The sequence below is a fragment of the Camelus dromedarius genome, chromosome 19 (assembly GCF_036321535.1).
Source record: "Camelus dromedarius isolate mCamDro1 chromosome 19, mCamDro1.pat, whole genome shotgun sequence".
In the NCBI taxonomy this organism is placed as follows: domain Eukaryota; kingdom Metazoa; phylum Chordata; class Mammalia; order Artiodactyla; family Camelidae; genus Camelus; species Camelus dromedarius.
In genome coordinates, this window is record NC_087454.1 from 39665304 (window position 1) to 39675600 (window position 10297).

A 10297-nucleotide genomic window follows, 5' to 3' on the forward strand; every position below is an offset into this window, starting at 1 on the left:
TCACTTAGCATAATACCCTCCAGGACCATCCATGTTGTTGCAAATGGCAAACTTTCATTTTTTTAATAACTAAGCAGCATTCCATTGTGTATATACAGACCACATCTCTATCTGTTCATCTGTTGATGGGCACTGAGGTTGTTTCCATATCTTAGCTATGATAAATAAGACTACAATGAACATAATGGTGCATATATCTTTTCAAATTAGTGTTGTCATATTCTTTAGATAAACACCCAGGAGTGGAACAGGTGGATTATATGATAGTTCTATTCTTAATTTTTTGAGGAATCTCCATACTGGTTCCATAGCGGCTGCACCAATTTACATTTCCACCAATAGTGTATGAGGTTTCCCTTTTCTCCACAACCTCACCAACACTTGTTATTTCTTGCCTTTTTGATAATAGCCATTCTGACAGTGTGAGGTGGTATCTCATTGTGGTTTTGATTTGCATTTCCCTAATAATTAATGATGCTGATCATCTTTTCACGTGCCTATTGGCCATCTGTATGTCTTCTTTGGAACTATATCACACCATACACAAAAATCAACTCAAAAAGGATGAAAGACTAGAATGTAAGATCTGCAGTCCTCCACTCTACCAACTGAGCTGTCGAAGGCCCCGTTTAGAATGTAAGATCTGAAACCACAAAACTCCTAAAAAAAACAGGTGATATGCTCTTTGACATCAGTCTTAACAATATATATTTCTGGATATGTCTCCTCAGGCAAGGGAAAAAAAGCAAAATAAACAAATGGACTGCCTCAAACTAAAAAGCTCTGAACAGCAAAAGAAACCATCAACAAAACAAGAAGACAACCTAGTGAATGGGAGAAGATATTTGCAAATCACATTTCTGATAAGGGGTTAATATCCAAAATATATAATGAACTTATACAACTCAACAACAACAAAAAAGAACAACCTGATTTTAAAATGGGCAGAGGAGCTGAATATTTTTCCAAAACACATTCCTGACCTCCTTACTTGTGTGTCTCAGCTCAGTCTGATTAGGAATGTTTGTCATAAATCAAAGGCATGGATTTCATGGGTAATTTAGCAATAAGGACTCCTATTCTTGAAGATAAGCTGACATCTTTAATGTTTAGAAATCTAATGACATTAGTTTGCCACTCCCTTCAATCTTCCTTTTTTAGGCACCTTTGATCTTCAGCCTGATGTCAGACTGCATACTTGCTTTAGACTTACTAGTCACTGTTCAAAGAAACTGTCAGTGTACACATTATAAAGTACAGTTGAGGCAAAGACTGGCCTTTTGTCAGAGGGTGTCAGGCAATTAATCCAACTGTTCCACACGATTGTGCAGGGCTCTGATTGTGGCTCTAGGTGTTTAATGTCTGGCCAAAGGCTCTCTGAGGCCTGTTGAGAAGAGTCCTGCAAAATTGGTAGAGATTCCTGACTACACTGTCTCTTATCCCTACTTCTGGTGAAACAGAAGTGCTGGGGGACATTTACACAGAGCAGTTGGACCATCAGGAATGACTTCCAGCTAGTACTTTTCGGGAGGAAATTCCCAGGTAGGCTTTGTACTGAGATGATCATCCAGTCTCCCCAGAAAAGAAGAACCAAGTCAACCTGATGCTTTGTGAAAGGCTAGAATTCCTCGAGTAGTTTCTTTACTGTGTATCTTTGAATCAAATGTAAGGCATCAGCCAATCCCGATTCCCACTCGTCTGTTGCATATTTTGATCAGGCTGAGGAGATACAACAGGGAAGTCTTTTAAAGTGAAGCTTCCTAGCAGAGATATTTCAGATAAACTTAGATTTCCGGTGGAAAGCTGTCCAGGATGTCAGCTTTGATGCTACACTTCAGGGTTTGAAGAAAAGCATTTAGAGATGTTAGATGGACAAGGATAACACTAATGAGATGTAAGTTTTCTTTATAAAATGATCCTCACCTTATAATTAGCTTGGGTACTACCTATGTATCTTCAATGGGTGGGGTACAAAGTATTGATGATTTCTCTGTCTTTTTGTATCATTCCAATCAATGTATAATACTAAGTTTCCATTAAGAACTAAATTAACATAGTTTTCCTTGGTCTCATCCTCATCAATTTACTTCCCCATTTCTTTGGTCCCTTTAGTGGCTAGACTTCTCTCATGAACTGACTATATGTACTCCCTCTAATTCTCACCTACAATTCATTTAAAAGTTTTATGACTTGACAAAAGTATTCTTTGGCATATTTTTACAGTACTTTAGAGTAGAAGGACTTACACTAATAAAAAGCACGTTTATTTTGTCTTCCCATTCCTCCTCCATTTCATTCTTTTTTAATTTTTCCCACTTTGAATTTTTTTGATGCTTATATTTATATATCCAAATATTGACTTCCTAGAATTATAGCTGGTGATTTGACTTACTTATAGCATCAGCCCTCTCCTCTTCTCCCAACATAGTTATTTTACTACTTTTGGTTACTTTATTACTTACTTGTGTAACTTTACCTAATAAACATACATACATTTCTTGTTCCATCAATTATAAATAATGACAGACTATGTCTTTTGAATTAACTTCCTAATAAAGGGGGTGTGGGAGTTAACTTTCTGTGTCTTTGTATGTCTGTATATATCTTTACCCTGTCTTCTTATTTAATTTATGCTTTTATTTTATCTTCACATTTGATTGACTTTTAATTCTGCTGAAAATTGACTTGTAGGTTGCACATCCTTTCTCTCAGACCTTTAGTATTGGTCTGTTGTCTTCTGCCAGCATTAACTATTGTGGTTGACAAGATGCCATTTTCATTTCATAGATGGTTTTCAGTTATTTTGCTGTCTCCATACAGAAGCAAGAGTTTGTTAATTGGTTGACTTTGGTGCTGGTTCCCCAAATAGCATCATGTAGGAGATTTTCCTAGTGATGCTGACACCCATGAAAGCTGTCCTAATTTTCCTTTAAAACTGTGCTCAATTTCTGTACAGAATATGTCTACTTTTTGCCTCATGATGGGGTGTAAATACTTGCCTTTGGGCATTTTGTGTTATAGGTGGAGAACAATGTTGAGCAGGCTTATGGCTTTATATACTGACTTCTAGTTAATTTATTTGTTTTTGATCTACATTTCTTTGTCATTCTCCATTGCATTTTTTTGTCCATGCTTGGGATTTCTTTGTCTGTTTGTTTTGCTTTAATAGTCACCATTTCCTCATGGTTTCATTACAGAACTTCTTTCCTCCTACTTTTTTAATCCACCAAAATTTTTGATATCTCTTGTCTCCTGAAGAACCCCATCCAGTTCTTTTCATTCCCTAAAGTTAATTATTATGCTGTTAAGAGTTAACATGAGCACCCAAGAAGGGTCAGTTGCTGCCTGGAAGGAAAAGTCACTAGGAGTTAATGGAAATGGAGAAACACTAATTGAAAGAGATTCCAGGGATTTTTTTTTTTTCCCTAGCAGCCCAAATTGGTAGATTTTTTTTCCTTCCTAATAATACCCAACTATAAATTATTTATGAGACACCATAACATTGAAGATATTTATAAATGGAATACTACTTCGCACTTATAAAACTGATTAATGGGTTTTTTTTTCTCCACATTCTTAGAAAGCATTTCAGGTTTGTTTTTCATAAGCAAAGACAATGCTTTCATCCACAGTGATAAACCTCTCTTTCTACTTTCAAAGCAAGTTTTAATTCTGCTCCTGCCATTTTGCTTCCCTGCAGTCCTTATCTCTCACAAACAATTTTCATCTCATGACATTTTAAAATCTCATTATTTCAATTTTTTTTTCTCCATAGAGGTGTGTCTGCTTATTCATGGCTTCTGATTTCTGGTGGGTACAGAAGGGTTCTTGCACAAATGTAATTTGCAAGGACATGTTTTTCCTGGTGGGCCAGGAGGAGCTTCTTCAGTTGAGTCTTGGTTGCATGTTTCACAATCAATGACTTGAATCACATTTTGATCACTTTGAACAGGGCTTTTACCTTTTCTCCCTGTTACAAGACAAGGTTTCTCAACCTTGGCAATCTGGACATTCAGACAAGATAATTCTTTGCGGCAGAGGATGTCCTGTGCCTTGTAGGAGATTTAGCAGCACACTTGGGGCCTACTCACCCAATCCAGGTAGCCTCACTCCCTGACACCCTACATCTCCAGATGTTTACACAGCCCCAGGAGCAAAATCGTAACTGGTTGAAAACCACTATGCAACAGGAACTTTATAAAATTAAACTCAATCCAAGAAAGAAAAAAAGAAGATTTTATGTAGGACAGAGATCAAAATAAGTCAAGAAATCGTGAAAAGGCCCACTTAAAAAGGCTTTAAAGCAGCACTTACATTCATAGAAACAGTTTGTAGTTTTAAGAATGGCAGTAGGCCATAAATGCTCAAAGTGGTGGGTAGTTTTGTGAATAATGCCATTAGTCAGATAATAACATGACAGTAAAGACAGCAAGAGCTAAAAAGTGACAGCCAAGCCACTGTTTCCATCTTCTGTGTGGGACTGACTTGGACCTAAAAACCCAAAAGGTCAACAGTCCAATAGATAAATAGTATTCTTTTCCAGAACATCAGTTTCAAGAGCAAGATGGTACATTTCAGTGTCTCCAGATCCTTTGAAAATTAGGAACTGGAGGAAAGGGGTGGGTGGCTGTGAGTTTTTAATGAGCAATGTAGCATCGTATGAGTCATTATATCATTTACTACAAGTTGGTGTTTTTTCAAGGCAGGTTTTATGTCTTCATAGCGATGTAATCTGAAGCTCACCCCATGTGAAAGAGCTTTCACTATCCAAAAAAAAGTTCATTGTTTTAATTCAACCAGATATACGATATGGCACAACTAATATGATTATATAATTTGTTGGCAAGTATCTTGTCTTTTCTCCTTTTAAATTTAAAAGCAATCATCCACCCGGACTTAATTACACTGTCATTTAAATGAATTAATATCTATTTGGAATGGGTTCATGAAATGCATTTTGCCGTTGCTTTATTTACTGTCCTGGTTCAGAAAGAAAATGACTCATGTTTTCTGGTAATAGCAATTATAGGCAAAGATGGTTCGTGAATAATATTCAACTTTTTCTGGCAGAACCTTTTTTTCTTTTCAAAGTCTGTTTTGCTTGAATAGTTTAATTGTATGTAAAACATTGTCCAAATTTTAGATTTTGAGCAAAATAATCAAAACACTGCACACTGATTGCTATTTCGATAATAACTACCTACATATTTGTCATCAGCCAAAATGTCTCCACAAATGCAAAGAAACCATGACCTTAAAAGGCTAAAAGGACCTTCAGAGAAAACTTTTTTCCCATTTGAAACTATATTTTGGATAATGTACATTGTCGATATTCTCACCATGAACAAAAGCCTTTGCAGCTGGGACAAGCTGTTTAAGAGCACGAGACCATGAACCTGAGGAATTGTGCTTTGGTTTCCCTCCTTCCCACTTCCCTCCCCCAGAAAGCAAAACCAGGCGGTGCAGAGTCGAGGCATCAACCATGAAGTTTCCATTGGCTTCTGCTTGTCTGCAAAGTATTCTGGTCTTTGACCAAAGGTGCATTAAATAGGCCTGTTTCCCCCTCTCTCCACCCTATGCAGCGCCCCCTCCCCACTCCTCTGGGACGGTGTTGACCAGGAGAAATAAACTCTCAAGTTCACAGACGATTTCTAGCCTGCACGTTCTCTTGTACTGAAGTCCTCATTGAAGAGCCACAGTCCTCTGCACACCTGGGGAGAGGTGAGGGTTAGAGATCTCCTATCAACAGCAAATGCAGCCTGTGGTGTGCCTTTGGCTTTTCACAGACACTTTAATAATGGATGCAGCTTGCACAGTTCAAAGAGCATCTTAATTTCTTAAAATTGAGAGCTACTTTTCTCAGAATAGTTTAGATTCCCATTGAAATTAAGGAGTTTTCTTCCACTTTGGTTTAGACAGTCACCAAACATAAGAATTATTCATGAATGAAATGCAGCCATTCATGAAAACTCAGAACATTCTAGGAGGAGGGGGCAGAAAATGACATGGGAGGCATGTAGCTCCATTCTTCTCAAAAGACTCCCGCAGACAGATAGTAAGGCCAGTGGCTGAAGGGCTTGACAGAGCCATTAAGTTTAAGGCTCTTCTGAAATTATTACAACTATACTTGTGAAGACTATTTTTGTTGATTTTGCAGCCCTTTAAACATTAAAAAAAATCAAAGTTATACATATACATAGTTTTAAAAGCTGACTAATTCTGTGAGGTTTAAAATGAAAATCAGCATTTTTTTCCCTCCCTTGTCTCAATCCCAATTCAACTCTTTTAACTGTTCTTAGCTTCTTTTAGCAGCTCCTCCACATTTTCAGAGACTGAAGATTATCTTCATTTTCAGATGTTGCTGAAAACGGACTGGGTAGATTTTTCCCTTCTGTTTGGCTTTATTGCTTTTGTACACTATCCAGAAGATGAAAAATCCATAATGGAAGTTCATAACCTTTTTTCTTTAGTACTTTTTACTATGAACATAACACCAGGAAAAGTCCTGAAACAAAAATTTACAGGTCAATGCGTTGTCACAAAGTGACCACATAAGCAGCATCAGAAATAGGAAGCTGCACCTCAGAAACTCCCTTAGTGGTCCTCTCAATTACTACTGCCCATCTGCATTCAGAGGTACAGCCATAATTTTAATATTTATTAATATTAATTAATAAATAATGATTTTTATCAATAATTTCTCCAGTTTGAAAAGTATTTTTATTCTTTGGTCAAGCATTCCCACACTATTGATTAGTTTTGCATAGTTTTAAACTCATATAAATTATACAGAATGTCCTTTTCTGTGACTGAAATTCTTTTATTCCCTGTTAGGCTTGTAGGAGTTATGCATGTTATTTTTCTATAGCTGTATTCACTCATTTTCAATGACTATACCACAGTTTCTTTATCCATTCTGTTGAAGGATATCTGGGTGGTTTGCAGTTGTGTCAATAGCAATGTTACGTACATTTTCACGTTTCTTATTGCATATGTGCGTGTATTTCAGTATGTGATACTTTAACAGCCCTGATTCTTCACCCCTCCTTGTATCTACATTCACCCCATGTAACTTTGTATTGTCCTCTCACTCTGACTGGATTCAGCCATGTGTCTTCTTTGCCTAAAGGGATTTTAGCATTATTTGTGTAGGTAGAGGCTTAAAAAGTACTTGTGTTGTTTTGTTGAGCTCTGCTCTTGCTTCTGTGCCACTAGTATGAGAATAATGCAAGTTTAGCCTAAAATAACATGATAAACATGAGGCTTATGATTCTGTTGCCCCAACAGAGAGAAACACATGAGTGAACCCTCCTAAGACCCAAAGATGAGCTCAACTGAGCCCAGCTTGTAGACTTGTAAGCTAAATAAATGTTTATTGTATATCAATGAGGTTTTCAGGTTGTCATCAAGTTTTTTATGGCAACAGATAACTAACACAGAGTGGAATTGCCAAATTCACCTTCCTCTCAACAGTGTATGAGAATTCCAGTTACTTCATATCCTCATCAACATTTGGTATTGCCAGTCATTCCCATTTTAGCCACCCCAGTAGGTGGACAGGGATATCTCATTTTGGTTTTATTTTCATTTTCCTGATGACTAATGAGACTGAGCACCTTTCTACGCTTATAAATCACTTGGGTATACTCTTATGTGAAGTGTGTATTAATTTTTCTATTGGATTTTCTTCTTATTGCTTTTTAGGGATTTTTAATTTAGTGTGTATATGGATACAGATATATATACATATAGAAAATTTGCAATGTATATATATAGACTATATATATATACATTGCAAATTTTCTTCTAGTCCGTGGCTGGCTTTTAAAAAATCTTAATTTTCCACAATGTTCTTGTCAAGTTTTTCTGTCAATAATATACTCAGAGAAAAATTGGGAAGTGTTTGGTCTTTTATAGCTGAAAGAATACATTTAGATTGGCTTTATTTCTACCTTATATGTTTGTAGAATTTACTGGTAAAGATATCTATAACTACAGTTTTTGATAGAAAAAAATGCGAATTTCAGATCCGATGAAAAATGTAAAACTATTCAGATCTTTTAGGTCAAAATATTTTCAAGTTTTCATTGAATTTTTCTTACACAATACTTATTTAGCAATGAATTTTTAAAATGCAAAACATATTAGAACTTTTCTCATTATGCGTTTTTTTTTTTTAATTGCTCCCTAGCTTAATTACACTTTGGTCAGAGAATATTCTCTATGATTTTAACAATTTGAGCCTTGTTAAGTGGGATATGCTTTATGGCACAGAACACAGTCAATTTTGGTACATTTTACATTTTTCTTTTTCTCTGAATGTAACCTTAAGATGCATGACAAGTGACCTGAAGCCCTGAAGTGCCCTGGAGTCTGGTGCTCTAACCACTGTCCTCTTCTCCCTGTCCCCTACAGCAGCAACAGAAGCTTCTCCAGGAAACCTCTAGGACTTTGCAGTTATCAAAACTCATTTTAAAAATGAAATAACTGAGATTGAAGGTTACCTCAAAATTCATATCTTCTATTCCTTATTAAGTGTTTTTTGTCACTATGAGCAACTTATGACTAAATTTTAGGGGGGACTGAGGGAAAATGTATAAGGTATATGGATGTACTCTGTAAGGGAGTCTACTGAATAGAAAGTTTCCTGTATTTGGCTGTCCTCTTATTATTTGAGATTTAATGTAAAGAAAGAATGTTCCAAGAATTAATTAACTTATGAATTATTTACTTAATAAGGAAGATAGAATTAAAGATTATTATTAACATTCTGTCAGAATTAACATCTCCAGAAAGAAGTGCAATTAAATAAGCTGCATTAGAAACCTAACCTAAGAATCAGTGAGAGGCTGAGCAGCCCCTTAAGATGCTTTTGGTTAAATACAGCTTCATACACATGCACATACCTCTGACCCCCATTCAGTTTCTCTCCTTTTAAGGGTACAGTTCAAAGAAATATGTCCAAAAGGATTCACATCTAAATACCCATCTATTTTGCTTGCTGTCTTTGGTCTACACAATAAACCCAGTTGTCCTTCTGACTCTCCTTAGAATCACTCTTTGTACCCCATTTTGCTATAGGGAAGGTAATTAGGTATTTATTTTATTTTGATGGAGGTACTGGGGATTGAACCCAGGACTTTGTGCATGCTAGACATGCACTCTCCCACTGAGCTATACCCTCCCCTGTACCCCATTTTGAATGTATGTTAGCAACATCTTTATCACCTGCCTAAAATGCCACCTTATAGATTTTGAAGGTTACCAGTGATCCATGTGGAAGTCTGATTTTAGTAAAGTGCCTACTCACTCTCTTTCCCTTGATAGCATTCTTAGCAGAGAGCAAAGGGATGGGGAGACCAGAAGTAGGACACTGCTTTTTTTTTTTTTTAATTTTTTAAGCAGCATCCCTTCCAGAAAACAAAGCCAATGTATAGAAGTGAAAAGACACCAAACATTGTAGATCCACAAACATTAAGATGTTTGCTCAGACCATTACCACAATAATTGGGAAATAAATAGAAGATACTTGATCAATGGGTCCAGTTCAACACTTTTAAAAACATAGTCTAAATTCTTTAGCTTATTACTTATCGTGTATTGACTGTTCAAACTCTTCCCCGTATGCTCCAAAGACTTCCTGCTAAGAAAGAGCTACTTATTTGTGCCTAACTACTGTTTAATTTATTTGCATGATGTAGTTCTCATTATAATATTATTAACATATCAGAAGCTGGTCCATTTCTGAGATAATCTAGAGTGTGAATGCTCATTTCATTTTCAGTTGTATCTTCTGCATCAGTTGGTCAAATTTTAAATGTTTTATTTTTTTTATTTTTATCTCACATTATTCTTAGGGTCACTAATAAGGAGACACATTGTATATATTTGATGAACTGTGTGTTTTTCCTTAAAATGATCTTAAACTCATTTTATTTTTATTAACTAACTTTGATATCTTTTCTCATACAGTAAATACAATACCATAACATACAATACCATACAATGCAATCAAATATCCTTTGATCAATACTGCCCTCTTAACAAATTGGCAAAAGTAAAATTCTGGAAGAAGAAGATTAAAGAAGCGTAGTAACAAGAATACAGATAAGGGTCAATCTTGAAAAGGAAGATGCATATCTTTCTCTAAAACCAGAGGAATTCTTCGTCATTTTTTAAAGTTTTATTTTTTGTTGAGGTGGGAAGTAAGTAGGTTTACTTAGTTTTAGAGGAGGTGCTGGGAATTGAGCCCAGGACGTTGTGCATGCTAAGCTTGTGCTCTACCACTTGAGCTATA